Source organism: Gracilinanus agilis, chromosome 1, assembly GCF_016433145.1.
Source record: "Gracilinanus agilis isolate LMUSP501 chromosome 1, AgileGrace, whole genome shotgun sequence".
NCBI lineage: Eukaryota > Metazoa > Chordata > Mammalia > Didelphimorphia > Didelphidae > Gracilinanus > Gracilinanus agilis.
Genome location: NC_058130.1, coordinates 103,154,755 through 103,174,811, shown reverse-complemented (window position 1 = coordinate 103,174,811; position 20,057 = coordinate 103,154,755).

Sequence of the window (20,057 nt, the reverse complement as noted above, 5' to 3'; positions counted from 1 at the left end):
GGTTAGTATTTTTCTAAAAATATACAGTTTCCACTATTTTTTATTTGAATCTCTAGAGTTTTACATATATACCATCAAATCAGCTGTGGAAAGAGATAGTTTTATTATATATTTATCATTTTTGATTCCTTCAATTTCTTTTTCTTCTCCTTTAATTAATGATGGTATTTCTAATAATAATATTGGTGATAATGCAAACTCTTATTTCACTCATGATATTATAGAATAAGCCCCTCACTTTTTCTCATTTGCTGATGCATTTACCTATATACTTTATATTATTCAAAAGAAAAATAATTCAACTTTACCTATGCTTTCATGTGTTTCTGAATAGGAATTAGTTTTGTATTTTGACAAAAACATTTTTCTTCCTCTATTGATATAATCATATTATTTTTATTGATATCAATTACATTAATAGTTTTTCTTATAATAAAGTATCCTTGCATCCCTACTATAAATCTTATTTGATCATAAGGTTGGTAAACAGGTATATTAGCCAAAATAATGTTTTCCTTTTCTGTTTCTACTCTCATAGTTCTTTCTCTTAATGTGGATAGCATTCTTTCTCATAAGTCCTTCAGAAATGTCCTGGATTATTGTGTTGCTGCTTGTAGTAAAGTCCATTACATTGGATAGTTCCCCAGGCAATAGGTTAAGTCACTTGCCCAGGGTCACACATTCAAGAAGTGTCTGGGGCCAGATTTGAACCTATGACCTCCCATCTCTAGGCCTGGTTCTAAATCCACTGAGCCACCTAGCTGACCCCTTATTATTATTTTCAATTCACTCTAACCTCCAGAAAAATATGAATACTGGTTGTCCTCTGTCAAAATATTATGTAACTTCTGTTGAAATTCTATTGACTCTTCAAACTCAAATCAAATGAAACTTTCTTAATTACCCCAGAAATGTTATCTCCCTATTCTCATATTACCATTTACTTCTTTGGGTAATTATCATATTTAAATTTATATTAATAACAATCTATTCAAACCTCTTATTTGCTTCCTGAAGGCAGAGATTGTGTCCCATATATCTTTCCATCTCCTTTATTGTCCAACATACCACTTTCTTTGTCTATTATGTGTGTTAATAAATATTTGTTGTCTTAATCTCATATTAGAAATGAATATTATTTTGGAAAAATAATCAGCAGAAATCACAGATGTTCAGGTACAGTTTAAAAGCAAAGGATCAAAGATGAAAAGCAAATGAATTATGGAATAATATTAAGCTTTTCTATGGGTACATCAACAATAAAAGTTATTTTAGGAAAGAGGGATAAAATTAAAGCTTCACAGAGGAGGTGGCACCTGAGATGAGTCTTGAAAATGAGGGAAATATGAAACTGATGACCCCTCCAGTTAGAATTGAAGTGGAATATGTACTTTATGATTGTTTTCAGAGGACATACCCTCCTATCCTATAAAAATTCTTGTCCATACTTACCCATAAAACCTTCATAGGAGACCTGCCCAATATGTTAGAGATCCTATTTTAGGCCTTTTAGTGTTTTATAGCTATTGTGAAAGGGAATTCTTTATTTTTTTTTGTCTATTTTGGATTAACACTTGGTTAACATTAAATTAAGTATCCCTATTTAGTACCTCACCAGACTGTGAAGTGTGAATCAGACTTTCTGTTAGTATCCCTACTCTTACCTCACCAGATTCTAAGTAAGAGTGTTCCCAAGTCATTTTCTAAAGTGGACAATAACTCAGTTAGTCAAGAAATTGAGAATCCTTTTGATAAGAGTTTATACCTTCAGAGGAGGAGAAGTAGATCCTACAAGACTCTGCACCCCCTCCCCCAGGAGTGCTAGACAATTTGAAAGCTGTGATTGCCCTCTGTGAAGAGGGGAAGGGACAAGAAGTCACTATAAAAATCCTGAACTTCTGGGGCTAGAGGTCAGCTTCAGGAGTAATCCTCAACAGGTTGTTCTCTTCAGCTGGAACTGCCTCATAGAGGGAACTTGGGAGTGAATAGCTGCCTTTCCTTTCCTAACTTCTGAAGAGAGATTAATTCTGGTTCAAGGGTTAACAAGTCTGGCCAGGCTGAGTTGAGTACCAGAGCAATAATTAGTGTGATAGGCTAAATATCTCCTCTACCCCCTTTTTGTATTTCTCAGTGTTCACTTTCTGCATCTATTTTGTAAATAAAAACTATTGAGAGTCATTTTGACTTGACCTATGATATTTTAATTTGGCAACCACCGTATTATTTATAATTTTCATATATTTTAGTCAAATCCTTAATTTTACTTCTTTAACTATTAGCACAATACTTGAACTATTTATTTGTAATTTCCTTTCTAACATTACATTAATATTCATCTCTTTCCCCTTTCATGAATTTTGATGATGTCCTTCAATATACTTCTTCTATACTTCTTGTATGCAAATTTTCTTTGCTACCATATTGTACCATATAGTATAATGTGTCTTTCCATTAACTTTAGTTCACTCATGACTTAGATTCTTTGATAACCAGTTTTTCTCCAACTACAATGCCTATGTTTAAGAGAGAGACAGAGACAAAAGCAGAGAAAGAGAGGCAAAGGCAGAGAAATAACAAATAGTGAGACTGTGCATATGTGTGTGTATTTCTTGCGTAGCTTGTTAAACTGATCTTCTTTGAGTGGTTATGGATATCAGTGAAAATATAGTAGAGTAGTCTATGGTTTGATGAATTCAGTAAAATTTTGTTTATTTGTTGATTTTTTCTGATGCCAATAATATAGATTTTCAGTACAACTTAATGTAATGCACTTTTAAATTTTTTAGATCTCAAGGAATCCAATATTTGAGGTATTGCCTCAGTAGGGCAATAGTCCCTGCCAGATAAGGGCAATAGTAGTAGAGATTCAAGTGGGAGCAACAGTAAGCTGCAATCCTTTAGAAGTTGATTCATTCATTTCAGCTGGGGAATCTTTAACATCCAGGAGAGGAAAGATGATCAGTGATTGATAAGATCATTAATAAATAAATCCATTAATTAAAGACATTTTGAACACTAGAGATCAACTAATAAGAAGGAACTCTAGAGTAGAAGAAGATAAATCTGTTCAAAAGCAAGCAAGAAAAAATTGGATTGAAATTTCAGGAATGCTGGAGCTGTAACAATCAGGTATAATTGAAATCTTCACTGGTTCTATGAGTGCAGACACTTTATATTGAGAAATAGGGAATGAGGTTATAGCTGAGGAATTCCTTGTACATGTAAGGGTCAGAATTTGCATACTCAAAATTCATGATAAAAAGCAACACAGATGAATTATTGACTGAAAAGGACAAAAATGAGAGGCAGCATTTGAAGGATAAGTATGATCAAAACCTGGAATTATGACATGATCTGAGAGAAGTGAAGGCTGAAGTTAATACTCCAAGGGTTTGTAATCTGGTAAGCACCAATACATTAAAGTAGACGAAGTTGTTTCAATCAGCCAAAGTCTTTGACTTCAGGGCCTGTGAGTATTTTTATATTTGGCAGGTATGTCAATACTTTGTTTTTTTCCTCGAGAATTTCTATCACTAGCACTGTAGTTATTCTCTATCAGAGAGAGAGGGTGATATTGGGAACCAGGCAGCTCTTTTTTGTTCATGCCCTTGATATTTGAAATTAGAAAGAACTCATCAGATCTTAGTACAGGTGAGCCAAAATATTCAAGTTGTGGAAGACAGATGTTGAGACAATATATTTTAAATGAAGGTCTTTGTGAAACCAACTGACTAAAATTCATTTTAATACAGAGAATGATATGGAGTAAAAATTAATAAATAAAAGAAAAAATCTTAAATGTAATAATTATCTTCTGAGTTTTGGTTGCATTGATTAGTGGTAGCAAACTCAAATAGAAATCGGAGTTAAAAATAACATATAATCATCCCTACAGGTTTATATTGACAGAAAATCACATTTACATTATCTTTTTTTAGTGTATTTTTACTTTTTTGCCAAATATTTCTGGGTTACATTTTAATCTCATCCTGGCTGCACTCAAAGCTATGGTGTTGGGGGTGCATTTAGGTAGCATAGTGAATAGTGCACCTGGCCCAGATTCAGGAGGACCTGGGTTCAAATCTGTCCTTAGATACTTTCTAGCTGGGTGACCCTGGATCTTAAACTTAAACTTAAACCTAATTGCCTAACTCTTTCTGGACTCCTATATTAGAACTGATACAAAGACAAAAAGTAAGCTTTTTTAAAGTGTTTTATGCCAGACACATATTTGACATCTCTGATATAGAATATTCTTTAGAAATTGTATTGGGTAGTATTCTATTCCGTAAGTCCCTCAACCTTGCTCTGAATCCTTGCACTGCTGCTAGTAGAGAAGTCTGTTATGTTCAATTGTACCACAGTGTATCGGTCTCTGTGTATAATATTCTTCTGGCTCTGCTCCTTTCACTCTACATCAATTCCTGGAGGTCTTTCCAGTTCACATGGAATTCCTACAATTTATTATTATTATTATACAATAGTATTCCATCACCAACAGATACCACAATTTGTTCAGCCCTTCCCCAATTGAAGGACACTACCCACATTCAGAGGAAGAACTACAGGAGTGGAAACGCAGAAGAAAAACAAATGCTTGAACACATGGGTTGATGCGGATATGATTTGGGATGTATACTTGAAATGGCCACACCAATGCAACTATCAATAATATGGAAATAGGTCTTGATTGATAACACATGTTAAAACCAATGGAAATGCTCTTTGGCTATGGGGGGATGGTTGGAGGGATGAAGGGGAAAGTAAGAACATGAATCATGTACCCATGGAAAATTTTTCTAAAAAATAAAATTTATAAAAAAGGAAAAAAAAAAGAAATTGTATTTGGAATTAGTACCAACCTCATTTCATAGAGGTTCTCATTCTCAATTAAACAACATAAAAAATGTAAGATGATTTCCAAGTTCCCATAACATACATAATTGTCATTTCAGTGTTAGAGAAATCAGTACTTGATTGATAATAAGTATTATAAAGAAAAAAGGTAGATATGCTCTGGGAAGGAAGTAAAGGGATAGGATGTGGAGGAATAAAGAGGATAGATATTTATAAGGTAAAGGATGAATGGGGAATATAAGGAAGGGATGCTCAAACAGGCTAATCACTAAGACTAGAGACAGAAGGTAGGGGGTACTGGGAGGAAATAGGATGGGTCCTTCAAGCAGGGAGGCTATCTCTGTGATACAAAAAGAATTAAGTCAGACAGAAGTAGTATGAATTTGGCTCAAAGGTTTTTGTGTTAATTTCTAAGGTCCCTTGAGGGAGGAGACAAGAGGCTCCTCCCTGCCAATCAAACTAAAATCTACAGGAAGTCTCCACTGGCTACTTCCTGCCCAAAATGGATGCCCAGGTTTGCCCTCAAGAAATAAAAGTAAAGTTATTCCTTTGCTATTTAGCCTTTGCTTTAATATCAAGTATAATGATTCACCAGATGCTTTTCTGTAGATATCAAAGGGGATTTATTAATGTCAGAGATAAGCAGAGGGAAAAAGGGTTTGAGGGTTTTGTAACTCCTGCTAGGGAGAAATCTGGTTCTGGGGGAAGGGACACAAGAGAGGGTCAGACTGAGAGAGACCTGCTCTCTCAGTCACTGAAGGTTTCACTGCCCTGAGTTAAAAGTATTTTATCAGATCACTAGCTAAGGGGATGGCTTGATTTAGTTTGTCCTTCCTGCCTACAGAAGCTAAAACCCATAATGTCCAACCACCAAACCACCCTTCCTCCCAGGGCCCAATGGGGAAATTCAGGGAAAATAGCAGGATGTAAAAGGGAGGTCAGGGAGAGGTCTAGCAGGAACAGACCACGTCCCAAAATTCCTCAAAGGCAAAAGGTCTTTCAGTTGGAACTTCAGCGCTATTTGTAGCCTAGCTCTAATGGTTTTTCCAGTGAGCCCAGCCCCCAAGCCTGTTCAACATTCTAAACCTTTCTAACTGACTGTTAAAGTTGGTTTGCAAAAGCAAGGGTTTTTTTTGCTGCCACACTGCATTACATAAGCCAGGTACAAATCCTTTACTAGTTTGTCCACAATCACTTTCTGTTGAAATTATTACTACACTTTCCAAACAAGTAAAACTATATCTAAACAATTGGAAAAACATTGAGTGCTCATGGGTAGGACAAGCTAACATATTAAAAATGACCATTCTATCCAAATTAATTTACTTATTTAGTGTCATACCTATCAAACTACCAAAAATCTTTTTTACTGCATTAGAAAAAATATAACAAAGTTTATTTGGAAGAACAAAATATCAAGAATACCAAAGGAAATAATAAAAAAATGATGAAAGAAGGTGGCTTAGAAGTACCAGATAATAAGACATATTATAAAGCAGCAGTCATCAAAACAATATGGTACTGGCTAAAAGATAGAAGGGAGGATCAGTGGAATAGATTTGGGGTAAATGACTTCAGCAAAACAGTGTATGATAAACCCAAAGAGCCCAACTTTTGGGACAAAAATCCACTATTTGACAAAAACTGCTGGGAAAATTGGAAAACAATATGGGAGAGATTAGGTTTAGGTCAACCTCTCACACCCTACACCAAGATAAATTCAGAATGGGAGAAAGACTTGAATATAAAGAAGGAAACTATAAGTAAATTAGGTGAACACAGAATAATATACTTGTCAGATCTCTGGGAAAGGAAAGATTTTAAAACCAAGCAAGAGTTAGAGAAAATTACAAAATGTAAAATAAATAATTTTGATTATATTAAATTAAAAAAAAGTTTTTGTACAAACAAAAACAATGCAAACAAAATCAGAAGGGAAACAACAAACTGGGAAAAAATCTTTATAATGAAAAACTCCAACAGGGGTCTAATTACTCAAATATACAAGGAGTTAAATTAATTGTATAAAAAATCAAGCCATTCCCCAATTGATAAATGGGCAAGGGACATGAATAGGAAATTTTCAGAAAAAGAAATCAAAATTATCAATAAGCACATGAGAAAGTGTTCTAAATCTCTAATAGTTAGAGAAATGCAAATGAAAACATCTCTGAGGTACCACCTCACACCTAGCAGATTGGCTAAAATAATAGCAGATTGGCTAAAATGAGAGTAATGAATGTTGGAGGGGATGTGGCAAAATTGGGACGTTAATGCACTGCTAGTGGAGTTGTGAACTGATCCAACCATTCTGGATGGCAATTTGGAACTATGCCCAAAGAGTGATAAAAGAATGCCTGCCCTTTGATCCAGTCATACCATTGCTGCGATTGTACCCCAAAGAGATCATAGATAAACAGACTTGCACAAAAATATTTATAGCTGTGCTCTTTGTGGTGTCAAAAAACTGGAAAGCAAGGGTATGTCCTTCTATTGGGGAATGGCTGAACAAATTTTGGTATATGTTGGTGATGGAATACTATTGTGCTCAAAGGAATAATAAACTGGAGGAATTCCATGTGAACTGGAAAGACCTCCAGGAATTGATGCAGAGCGAAAGAATCAGAGCCAGAAGAACATTGTACACAGAGACTGATACGCCGTGGTAAAATCGAATGTAATGGACATTACTAGGAGCATTGCAATGACCCAAGACAATTCTGAGGGATTTATGGAAAAGAATGCTACCCACATTCAGAGGAAGAACTACAGGAGTGGAAACACAGAAGAAAAACAACTGCTTGAACACTTGGGTTGATGAGGACATGATTGGGGATGTAGACCCGAAAAGACCACACCAATGTAACTATCAATAATATGTAAATAAGTCTTGACTGACCACACATGTTAAAACCAGTGGAAATGTGAGTTAGCTACGGGGGGAAGGGGGTTGAGGGGGTGAAGGGTAAAGTAAAAACATGAATTATGTAACCTTGGATAATTTTTCTAAAAATATAAAATATAAAAAAATAGAAATAGGTACTACCAATGATATGAAAAAAAATGAACATTTAATTTCTACATGGATAATACATGGAATTAGAAATGTGCTGGAATCAACTCATATCAATTATTGTGAGCTGATTGTCAGATTTTTAGTGTGAATATTTACATATCAGAAATTGATAAACAGTGCAAATCAGGGCTTGATTTATTGATTTCATGATTATTTATACTTGAGAATGTTGGAAAAATATTGATAATAAAGCTTACATTTTTAAAATGTATAATGAATACACCCCTGGAAAGTTGGTTGTTAAATATTTACCAACTCACCATTGTGCAGAATCCTTAAAAAATTCAGAGAGTGTGCTTTAATAGGAAGTCTTACTATTAATTTAGCTTATTTTAATGTCTAGCTATGGACAATGGAAATGGCTATAGCACAGAAGTAGAAATTAAGAGAGACAAATTAAAGTTTTTGCTTTATCAGAATCTCTAGGATTCTTCTAGCCTTATTTGCCAAATGAAGGTGTTGAATGAGATGAGCTGTTAAAGTCTCTTTCAGCTTGAAAATTATGTGACATTTCTATATTACTTCTGTGGTTAGATGCTAAAATATATTGAAAAGGCAGCCTTGGTTTTACTTTATAATCTCACCCACTTGGCCCTTTAAAGGTAATATTTATGTAATTTCTTTGCCTCTGGCAGTCCAGTTACCAAGTGACTCAATTCTTTTTCTGCCTGAATGCCTTTCAAGTTTTATGCAAATTCCCTGGTGTCATTTCAGTTGATCCATCCAACTTCCAAAATATGATGAAGTTGTACCAGCCATATCCATCTACTTAAAGAATCTTAGAGGAAACGTAGGATGCAGTATTGCAAGACATTTCTTGGGAAAAGGGAGTTGATTTGATCAATGTTAGCAGACTGTTAAGAGAGCAACCCATTAAAAACAAATTAAAAAAATAAATTTCTACTGCTATCCTGTGTGGCTGGCTGGTTAAAGCTTGTAAAGCTATCCCTAGTTCCCTATGTTAAGACTTAATACAATTAACGTTAAATAGGAAAAATAATAAAATAGCTATTAAAAACACATACTTAGCAGTAAATCCCCTCCTCTCCATCTCTCCTTACCTGCCTAGAGATTACAATTCCTCTTGGGCAAAAGCAGCTTACATTTTAAAGCTTTCATTTCTTTAAGTTCAGACTCTTTAAATCAATCATGAGAAGATATCACATGAGCAATATGGAAAGAAATATCATATAATATATAAAACTTAAGCAAGAAAAAATTATCAAGTACAATATGTATATTTGTATGTCCATAGAATAGAACTAAAAATTATCAAAGGAGCTTCATGGTTCACAGCTTAAAACAACTGGATAAATATGTGTTAAGTGCACACTCTCTGCCAGGCATACTGAGGCAAAAATAAAACTATATTTGCCCTCAATATTTTTTTTCCTAGTTGAAAATAGTGAAACAACATTGGAACATTATAATCCTTAAAGCTAGCATTGATGTTTTCTGTATACAGGATCTTGAAATAAAGTCTCTTCGCTACTTTAGTTCTTCTGTGTGCTCACCTGATAACGATAGTTCCTCCGATGTTGGGGATATCCATTCATCCAGAGCATGTCAACTTACATCACAGAACTCTCACTTTTATGGTCTCTATACAAGTCTGTGAGTTTACTGGCTTTTCTGGCTCTTCTGGATTATTTCCCACCATCCAACTAAAAAGCTTCTATGGGGACCTATGGAGAGGGAACCAAATAATTTATATTAAAAAAAGACTAATTCTAATCAGTTATCAATTAATACTACTTATTGAATTTCTATGTGTGATATTGAATTAGGAATGAAGGATATATAAAGATTTTTTAAAGGAGTCCTCACCAAGAAACATCCTATTAGGAGACAAAATATTTAAGGAGTTGTCTGTATAAGAAATATCTGTGTGTGTATATGTATACATATATTACATGTGTATGTGTATCAAACATAAGGCAATTTTTGCAGGGAGATACTCTTAGATTGGAGTATCCTGAAAAGCTTCTTGTAGGGAGAGACATTTGAACTGAGTTTTGAGGGAATCTAGGGTTTCTATGAAGTGGAAACAATGAGAGAGAATATTTTAAGAAAAATCCCATAGCCTGAAGAGAGAAAGGAAATGCTGTGTTGTTTATGAGGAACAGAAATAAAGTTGATTTGGATGAGACAAAGAGTCCACAAAGGGGAATGATGTTTGTAATTTGAAAAATATCATTTTTAAAGTGTCTATGACTGTGTCGTCAGATAGTATAACACTTAAAAACCATGAAAACAAACAAGAAAGACATCTCATAGTACTTGCTGCCCATTTCAGTTTATGAAAAAAATCTGTTAAATTAAAAGCCAAAGAGAGAGAATTTATTACATATTTTATGTAAAATTTCAAAATAATGTAGGGATGCAAATACATCAAATCTGGAATAGGTTTTGGTGTAAATATAACTCATTTCTTATGTATATAGAAAGTTTTCTGTGCAAATTGACTATTCTGCTAGTGATTATCATGTAAATATATTAATTATAAATATAATTTTATATCTGATTATATAATAATATATTAATTATTTTAGGGATGTCTCGAATGCTTCTTTTTTCTGAATATCCATCTTTTATTATCAATTAAGTTCGGATATGCAGCATTTGTCTTTGTTGATTGAAACTCACATTTCTCTATTTGAAAATGCAATACCTTCTGTCTATATTTTTTTGTCATTGCAGAATGATTTTTTTTGTATTTCTATTTTCTTTCATTAATATTCATAGGTCTTTCTTCTGGATGCTTAAAAAGTCCATTATTTATTAAAATTGTTAAATTATGTGTCATAGAGTTTGAAATGTTTTGTTCTTATTACTATTGTTCATTGTTCATATTATTGGAAATGAATGATGGAATCTTTCATTTGATGTTTTGTTTGTAATGACAAGTTCTTAATACAATCATTATTACTGTTCTTATTACTGCTGCTATTATTGGTAGTAATAATCATCATTGTCATCATTAGCTTTGTATTTGTTATATTTCTCATAATATTGTATTAGATTCTTTAATTTTTTATGTTGTTCTAGGTTCTCTATTACAGGACTCTATCACTTCTATGGTCCCCATACAAGTCTGTAAGTTTACTTGCTTTTCCGCCTTAGTTGATCTAAGTCAATCATAGGTCTCTATGATCCTTAAATAATTTCTTTACAAGATTTCTTCAAGGTAATTTGACTTGACTTGTATATAATTCATGTTTTAATGTTCTGCACTTTGCCTTCCTTTTACTGAATTTTCTACCATGTTAGTATTTTTGCATTCCAAATATATTAATCTTCTAGATTTTTTTTATTAAAATACTCCATTATAGATTCACTTTTTTTAGCTCATCTTGATTGATTTAATTCTTGACCTATATTAGTTTCTAACATCTTCCATTAATTTTATTTCTTTTTAACCTATTTTGGAGAATTCTGTTTTTCTTTATTTGGGAAATATCTATTTGTCTTTCATTAGACATAACTCACTTTCATTTATTGCAAATTTTTAAAAATTAAATTCATATTCTCAATGAGATAATTCATTTTGATTTCAGAATAATGTAAATTAAATGATCTTTTCTACTTCTACTCTAGGCATTTATTATATTTTCTTTCATGATATCCTTGTCAATTAAATTTTTTTTAGAAATTCTACTACCATCTATTTATTGTTTTTTGCCCTTTGTAAGCCAATGCCTAATATTATGGTAGAAAGATAGACTCAGTCTTCTTGCATTGGTGATATCAGCTGTTTTGGCCTGGGTAAACATACTAAGTAATTCTTGGAAGTACAGGCCTGTATATTTCTCATTTTAAGTCCCCTTTCCTATGAGCCCCAAATAAATATCTGTTGTCATTACACTCAATTCTTCCTTCTACTCTTTTCCTTAATTTTCTGCATAGAAATACCATGTATAGCTTTTTGCAGAGTAGGAGGGAAAAGGGGACTATTTTAGAAGAATAACTACAATTTGGGGTTTTAGACTCCAGTCAAACTCTGACTCCAGGCAAAATGGCATTAGGTTTTCAGCTTGATATAATTTCCCTTTGTTCTTCTTTTCTTTAGTTGGGCAAAAGCCTCATTTGCTATGTTTTATGGGATGGGGAGAGTTATGCAAAATCCCTGTAGTTGCTTGTGTTCTCACAGAGAATCACAGAGCTGGGTCCCATATAAACCTCTGAGTTTGTGTATTTTCTTACTTTACACATGGAGAGGCTAATGTTGGAAAGGTATTAAGAGAATGTTATACATCAGAGCTGTCTGGTGTAGAGGTCTTTGCTGTAAATTCTTCCTTTTTTCTTCTGTGAATTTAGGGATCAGGATTCTATATTTTTCTTTACTTGGTATGTGATTCATTTTGTTTTTTTGGGGAAGGGATGGAATTGTTAAAAATATTGTAAAAATTTACTAATTACCAAATTGCTGTCAGTATGACTCTTTGTTGTGTTCTTGAAATTATATTCCAATATATAAGTGTGTAGTGGGAGGATCTAAATTACCATGCATTCTCAATGCCATTAGCCGTTTTAAAAATTATATACTTAATCCCATTTCACTACTCTTAGAGAGAAATGTAGAAAGATTGAATAGGGTACATTCTATTACATAAGTGAGGGAAGATTTGAAAAAAAAATTAAAATGTATGAAGAGAAATTAAAAGAATGGTATTGACTAATCTGAGATTAATACTAAATTTTTATTTCTCAAAAATCATACTCTTATTGTAGAAGGGACTGTTGAGATCACATAATTTAGCTCATTCTTTCTCCTGATGTAGAATCAAAGGCCCAGATAGGTAAAATGATTTGTCCAAGGTTACATGGATAGTTAAAAGATCTGGAATTAGAATACATTAGAATCTCTCAATTCCCAGAACTGTAAATTCCTCATAAAGCCATTTTGTCTCTCTCAAATAAAATATCTACTTGGTTTCAAAGTAGGTACTATTTGAGTGTTAGGCAACCTTGATCACCATGGAAACTGATTTGTTCTTCAACGTGGGGAATTCAAAAGAGATTATTTCTTAGTCATTTTGGATTTTCTAATTTCATTACAATGAAAGCTGAAATGAACAGGCATTGTCTTGGTTCTAGAATACTTTGCACCAATAATTGAGAACTGAAAAAGTAAAAAAAAAGCTCAAAAAGCTGTTCTGCTGTCTACATAAATAGATTCAATATAATTCTATTTTATATTCATTGAATAAGCATATAATAGATTAAGATGTTTTCTTAGCAGTTGTGATGCCAAGATCAGGATGGGAGGTGGAAAACAACATGGTACTTGTTCTTAAAGAGCTTTTTATGTGAGAGGACAGGGCAAATATGTTTATTCTTTTAATCTGTTAAAATGTGATAAATATAGAATAGAGTTCAAATGGTACATAAGAGCCTCAGGAAGAGAAGAATCACTTCACATTGTTAAAAATTAGTGAAAAAATTCATAAAGGAGGCAGAGACTTAAGAGAGTCTTGAAAGAAAGGAAGATTTTATTTTTAAAAGATGTTTCTTAATTTAAAATGTTTTTTCCAGATTACATGTTGATCTAATTTTTAATATTTTTTCTGATATATTGTGATCTATTTTCTTCTCCCTCCCACCTCAAGATGTCAGATAATAGGATCTAGATTTTATGTGTGTTATTATGCAATATATATTTAACATTGTAAAAGAAAGCCCATAATATTTACATTTGAAAAAATTCATGGAGAAAATAAAATGAAGAATAGTGTTTCAATTTTTCAGATTCCATTAATTCCTTCTATTGTTGTAAATAGCTTTTTCCATCATGAGCCCTTTGAAACTGTCCAGAATCCATTCATTCTTGATAAGTGTTGATTGTAATATATCATTGCTATTACTGTGTATAATATTTTCCTAATTCAGCTCATTTCATATTTAATTACTTCATTTCTTATTATAATTGCCTACTTCTACCCTTTGAACATTTGTCAATTGGAGAATGGCTTGTAATCTTATAAATTTGACTCAGTTCTCTATTTGATAAATGAGATCTTTGTCAGAGACATTCGTTATAAATTTTTCCCCTTTTTTTTACTTATTCCTAATCTTGGTTACTTTGGTTTTATTTGTGCAAAACATTTAAAAATTTTAATCAATGTCATCAAATCTATCTATTTTATATTCTACAATATTCTCTTTGTCTTGCCTAAAAATAAATGTTTCCCTTATCTATATAACTATCAGATAAGTAAAACTATTCAGTTCTCCTTTGTTCATTGTATTACCATTTATTTCTAAATCATATATCCATTTTAACTTTATCCTGGTATATAGCATGAGATATTGGTTGGAGGCACAGGGAAATCCTTGGCAGACTGAGACTGTATATGAGTGCAAGAAGAGGTCCTAGTGAAACATTAAACTTAGGGGAAAATGTGGGAAAATGTACCAAGTGACATATTTTTCACTCATTATACAATTATGAGTCACAGACCTAGGGAATAATGACTTGGGACTTTCACCTACCTAGGGATGACTTTCCAAAGTGAGGAGTCTTCATGGGCCCTATTTGTACTGAGCAAGGATAAAATACAGAAGCAAATAGCAACTGTATGTTTCTCATACTAGGAGAAGAAGGACGTATTTATATCCTCCATCTAAATCTGGTGGAATAACCAGAGCAGGAATTACAAACCAACAGAGAGACTTTCAATCAGAATTCATAATTAAAATGGACTGAAAGTGCCTCATTTGAGCAGCCATCAACTGTAACTCCTACCAGAGACAAAGTCTCAAGTGTATTGCTCAGATCCAAGCCTTGGCCAAGAACTTGCAGACCTCAGACCAGGAGAGCAATGATCAGGTTTTATTCCAAATCACATAGTTTTTTAGAGCTTGGAAAATTTGTAGATCAAAAATATGAGCGGTTTTCCATTTTCTGAAATAACATTCAGTTCACAAAAAAATCAGCAAAACAATTTAAAAGGTCAAAATATGCATTCACACATTACCGTCAGAAGTGAACAAAGCAGAAATTCAAAGTCAAGAAGCGGTTTTGGAGAAAAAGAAAACAGCAGCAGCAGCAAAGGAATCCTACCTTAAAGAAGTATTATAAGGACAGGGATACTCAAGACACAAACATAGGAGAAATGGGTGTCTCCAAAACAACTACAAGAAAACCTACTAAGAAAAAACACAGCTTAGACACAAGTTCAACAAGAATTCCACAAAGAAAAAAAAACAATAGATGAGTGGGGCCTAAACTATACTTTCTTTTTTTTTCTTTTATTTTTTTTAGAAAAATTTTTTCCATGGTTACATGATTCATGTTCTTACTCTTAACCCCTGCCCAACCCCCCACCCCTTAGCCAACACACATTTCCTCTGATTTCTTCAGGTGTCATCAATCAAGACCTATTTCCATATTATTGATACTTCTACTAGGGTGGTCCATTAGAGTTTACTTCACAAATCATGTCCACATCAACCCGTGTGTTCAAGCAGTTGTTTTTCTTCTGTGTTTCCACTCCTGTAGTTCTTCCTCTGAATGTGGATAGTGATCTTTTCCATAAATCCCTCAGAATTGTCCTGGGACATTGCATTGCTATTAGTAGAGCAGTCCATTACATTCAATTTTACCACAGTGTATCAGTCTCTGTGTACAATGTTCTCCTGGATCTGCTCCTTTCACTGCATCAATTCCTGGAGGTCTTTCCAGTTCACATGGAATTCCTCCAGTTTATTATTCCTTTGAGCACAATAGTATTCCATCACCAACATATACCAAAATTTGTTCAGCCATTCCCCAATCAAAGGGCATCCCTTCGTTTTCCAATTTTTTGGCACTACAAAGAGTGTGGCTATAAATATTTTTGTACAAGTATTTTTATTTATGATCTCTTTCGGGTACAAACCTAGCAGTGGTATTGCTGGATCGAAAGGCAGGCAGTCTTTTAGAGCTCTTTGGACATAGTTCGAAATTGCCATCCAGAATGGTTGGATCAATAAACAACTCCACCAGCAATGAATTAACGTCCTAATATTGCTACCTCCCCTAAACTTTCATTATTCTCCCCTGCTATTATTTTAGACAATCTGCTACGTGTGAGGTGATACCTCAGAGTTGTTTTGATTTGCATTTCTCTAATTATTCGAGATTTAGAACACTTTCTCATGTGCTTATTGATAGTTTTGATTTCTTTATCTGAAAATTTCCTATTTATGTCCCTTGCCCATTTATCAATTGGGGAATGGTTTGATTTTTTTATACAATCGATTTAGCTCCTTGTATATTTGAGTAATTAGACCTCTGTCAGATTTTGTTTTTAACCCTTGTACTTCGGTGTATTGTCTCATAGGTGGAAGATTGGTAAGGGTGGGCAATGGGGGTCAAGTGACTTGCCCAGGGTCACACAGCTGGGAAATGGCTTAGGCCGGGTTTGAACCTAGGACCTCCTGTCTCTAGGCCTGACTCTCACTCCACTGAGCTACCCAGCTGCCCCCCAGATTTTTTGTTATAAAGAATTTTTCCCAATTTGTTGTTTCCCTTCTGATTTGGGTGGCATTGTTTTTGTTTCTACAAAACCTTTTTAATTTAATATAATCAAAATTATTTTACATTTTGTAATTTTTTCTAACTCTTGCTTCGCTTTAAAATTTTCCCTTTCCCATAGATCTGACAAGTATACTATTCTGTGTTGATGTAATATACTTATAGTTTCTTTCTTTATATTCAAGTCATTCATGCATTCTGAATTTATCTTGGTGTAGGGTGTGAGATATTGATATAAACCTAATCTCTCCCATATTGTTTTCCAGTTTTCCCAACAGTTTTTGTCAAATAGTGGATTTTTGTCTCAAAAGCTGGGCTCTTTAGGTTTATCATACACTGTTTTGTTGACATCACTTACCCTAAGACTATTCCACTGATCCTCCCTTCTGTCTCTTAGCCAGTACCATATTGTTTTGATGACCGCGGCTTTATAGTATAGTTTAATATCTGGTACTGCTAGGCTACCTTTCTTCATGTTTTTTTTTTTCATTATTTCCCTTAATAATCTTGATCTTTGATTCTTCCAAATGAACTTGGTTATAGTTTTTTTCTAATTCAATAAAAAAGTTTTTTTGATAGTTTGATAAGAATGGCACTAAAAAGGTAAATTAATTTGGGCAGAATGGTCATTTTTATTATGTTAGCTCATCCTACCTATGAGCACTCAATGTTTTTCCAATTGTTTAGATTTAGTTTTAATTGTTTGGAAAGTGTTTTATAGTTGTGTTTTTATAATTCCTGTGTTTGTTTTGGTAGATAGATTCCTAAGTATTTTATATTGTCTAGGGTGATTTTTAATGATGTTTCTCTTTCTACCTCTTGCTGCTGTGATGTGTTGGAGATATATAGAAATGCTGATGATTGATGTGCATTTATATTGTATCCTGCAACTTTGCTAAAGTTGTTGACTATTTCTACTAGCTTTTTAGTTGATTCTCTAGGATTTTTTAAGTAGACCACCATATCATCTGCAAAGAGTGATAGCTTAGTCTCCTCATTGCCTATTTTAACACCTTCAATTTCTTTTTCTTTCTAATTGCTACTGCTAGTGTTTCTAGTACAATGTTAAATAATAGAGGTGATAATGGGCATCCTTTTTTCACTTCTGATCTCATTGGGACGGCTTCTAATTTATCCCCATTGCATTTGATGCTTATTGATGGTTTTAGGTATATACTGTTTATTATTTTTATGCAAGGTCCTTATATTCTGATACTTTTTAGTGTTTTCAATAGGAATGGTTGTTGTATTATGTCAAAGGATTTTCAGCACCTATTGAGATAATGATTTTTGTTTCTTAGCTTGTTGATATGGTCAGTTATGTGGATGGTTTTCCTAATGTTGAACCATCCTTGCATTCCTGGTATAAATCCCACCTATCATGATGGATAACCCTCATGATCATTTGCTGGAGTCTTTTTGCTAGTTTTCTATTTAAGATTTTTACATCTATGTTCATTAGGGAGATTTATCTTTAGTTTTCTTCCTCTGTTTTTGGTGTGCCTTGCTTTGGAATCAGTACCATATTAGTGCAATAAGAGGAATTTGGTAGGACTCCTTCTTTGCTTATTATGTCAAATAATTTGTATAATGTTGGGATTATTTGGTCTTTGAATGTTTGATAGAATTCACTTGTGAATCCATCAGTCCTGAAGATTTTTCCTTAGGGAGTTCTCTAATGGCTTATTCAATTTCTTTTTCTGACATTGGATTATTTTTTTCTTCTGCAGTTTTAATCTAGTCAATTTATATTTTTGTAAAGATTAATCCATATCACCTAGATTGCTATATTTATTACCATATAATTGGACAAAATAGTTTTTAATGATCACCTTAATTTCCTCTTAATTAAAGAAGAGGTCTCCCTTTCCATCTTTGATACTGTTAATTTGGGTTTCTTCTTTATTTTATTAGATTTACCAGTACTTTGTCTATTTTATCTTTTTGTCAAAACACCAGTTTCTAATGTTATTTATTAATTCAATAGTTCTTTTACTTTTGATTTTATTAATTTTTCCTTTGATTTTTAGTATTTCTAATTTAGTTTTCATCTGGGGATTTTTAATTTGTTCGGTTTCTAGTTTTTTAAGTTGCATGCTCAATTCATTAACTTCTTCCCTCCCTAATTTGTTAATATTTGCACTCAATGATATAAATTTTCCCCTTAGAACTGCTTTGGCTGCATCTCATAAGTTTTGGTAGGAAGTCTCATCATTGTCATTATCTTCAATGAAATTATTGTTTCTATGATTTGTTCTTTCAATAACTCATTTTGGAGAATCATATTATTTAATTTCCAATTAGTTTTTGGTTTGCCTCTCCTTGTATCCTTGCTATTAACTATTTTATTGCATTATGATCTGATAAGATTGCATTTATTATTTCTGATTTTTTGCATTTGTTTGTCATCTTTATATGCCTAAATAAATGGTCAATTTTTGTGAATGTTCAATGTGTTGCTGAAAAGAAGGTGTATTCCTTTTTGTCCCTATTTATTTTTCTCCATATATCTATTAACTCTATTTTTTTCTAGGATTTCATTTACCTCTCTTATCTCTTTCTTATTTGTTTTTAGCTTTGATTTATCTAGATCTGATAGGAGAAGTTTGAGGTCACCCACTAGTATAGTTTTGCTATTCATGCTTGAGCTCCACTAGCTTCTCCTTTAGAAATTTGGATGCTATACCATTTGGTACATACATGTTGAGTACTAATATTTCTTCATTTTTATACTTCCTTTTATTAGAATGTAATTATCTTCCCTATGTCTTTTAACCAGATCTAATTTTGCTTTGGTTCTGTTAGAAATCATTATTGCAACTCCTGCCTTCTTTTTCTCAGTTGAAGCCTAATAGATTTTACTCTAGCCTTTCATTTTTACTCTATGTATGTATGTATGCCTGTCTCAGGTGTGTTTCTTGTAGACAACATATGGTAGGATTTTGGTTTCTAATCCACTCAGCTATTTGCCTCTGTTTTATGGGCAAGTTCATCCCATTCACATTTAGAGTTATAATTATCAACTGTGTGTTCCCAGACATTTTGATTCTCTCTCCTTGTCCTGCCCTTTCTTCTTTAACTATTTCCTTCTATACCAGTGTTTTGTTTTTAATCAGTTCTCCTGATCCCCTACCTTATTGTACTTACCTTTCTCCTTTCCCCCTTCTTATTCCCCTCTTATTCCTCTTTAGGGTCTTTTTAAACTACCACCCTCCCTACCCACTCCCTCCCTAGTATTGCTTCCCTCCCTACTAGTACTTTTCTTACCCTTCTACTTCTCTATAGGTTGTGAATCAATTCTTTGCCCCAATGGATCTGATTGTTCTTCCCTCTTTTAGTTAATTTCAAAGCATTTAAGTATTAAGTATTTCCTCTCTCCAACCTCTTTACCCTTCCAATGTATTGATCTTTTCCCTTGTTCACCCCACACGCTTCTTTTTATGGAATATAAATTTACTCCATTTTCTCTCTTTTCCCATTTCTCTTAATATTATCTCCTTTTCCCCTTCTAGTTATATATATATATATATACATATATATATATATATACACACATACCTATGTATATATATGTACACAAATATATATATATATATATATATATAT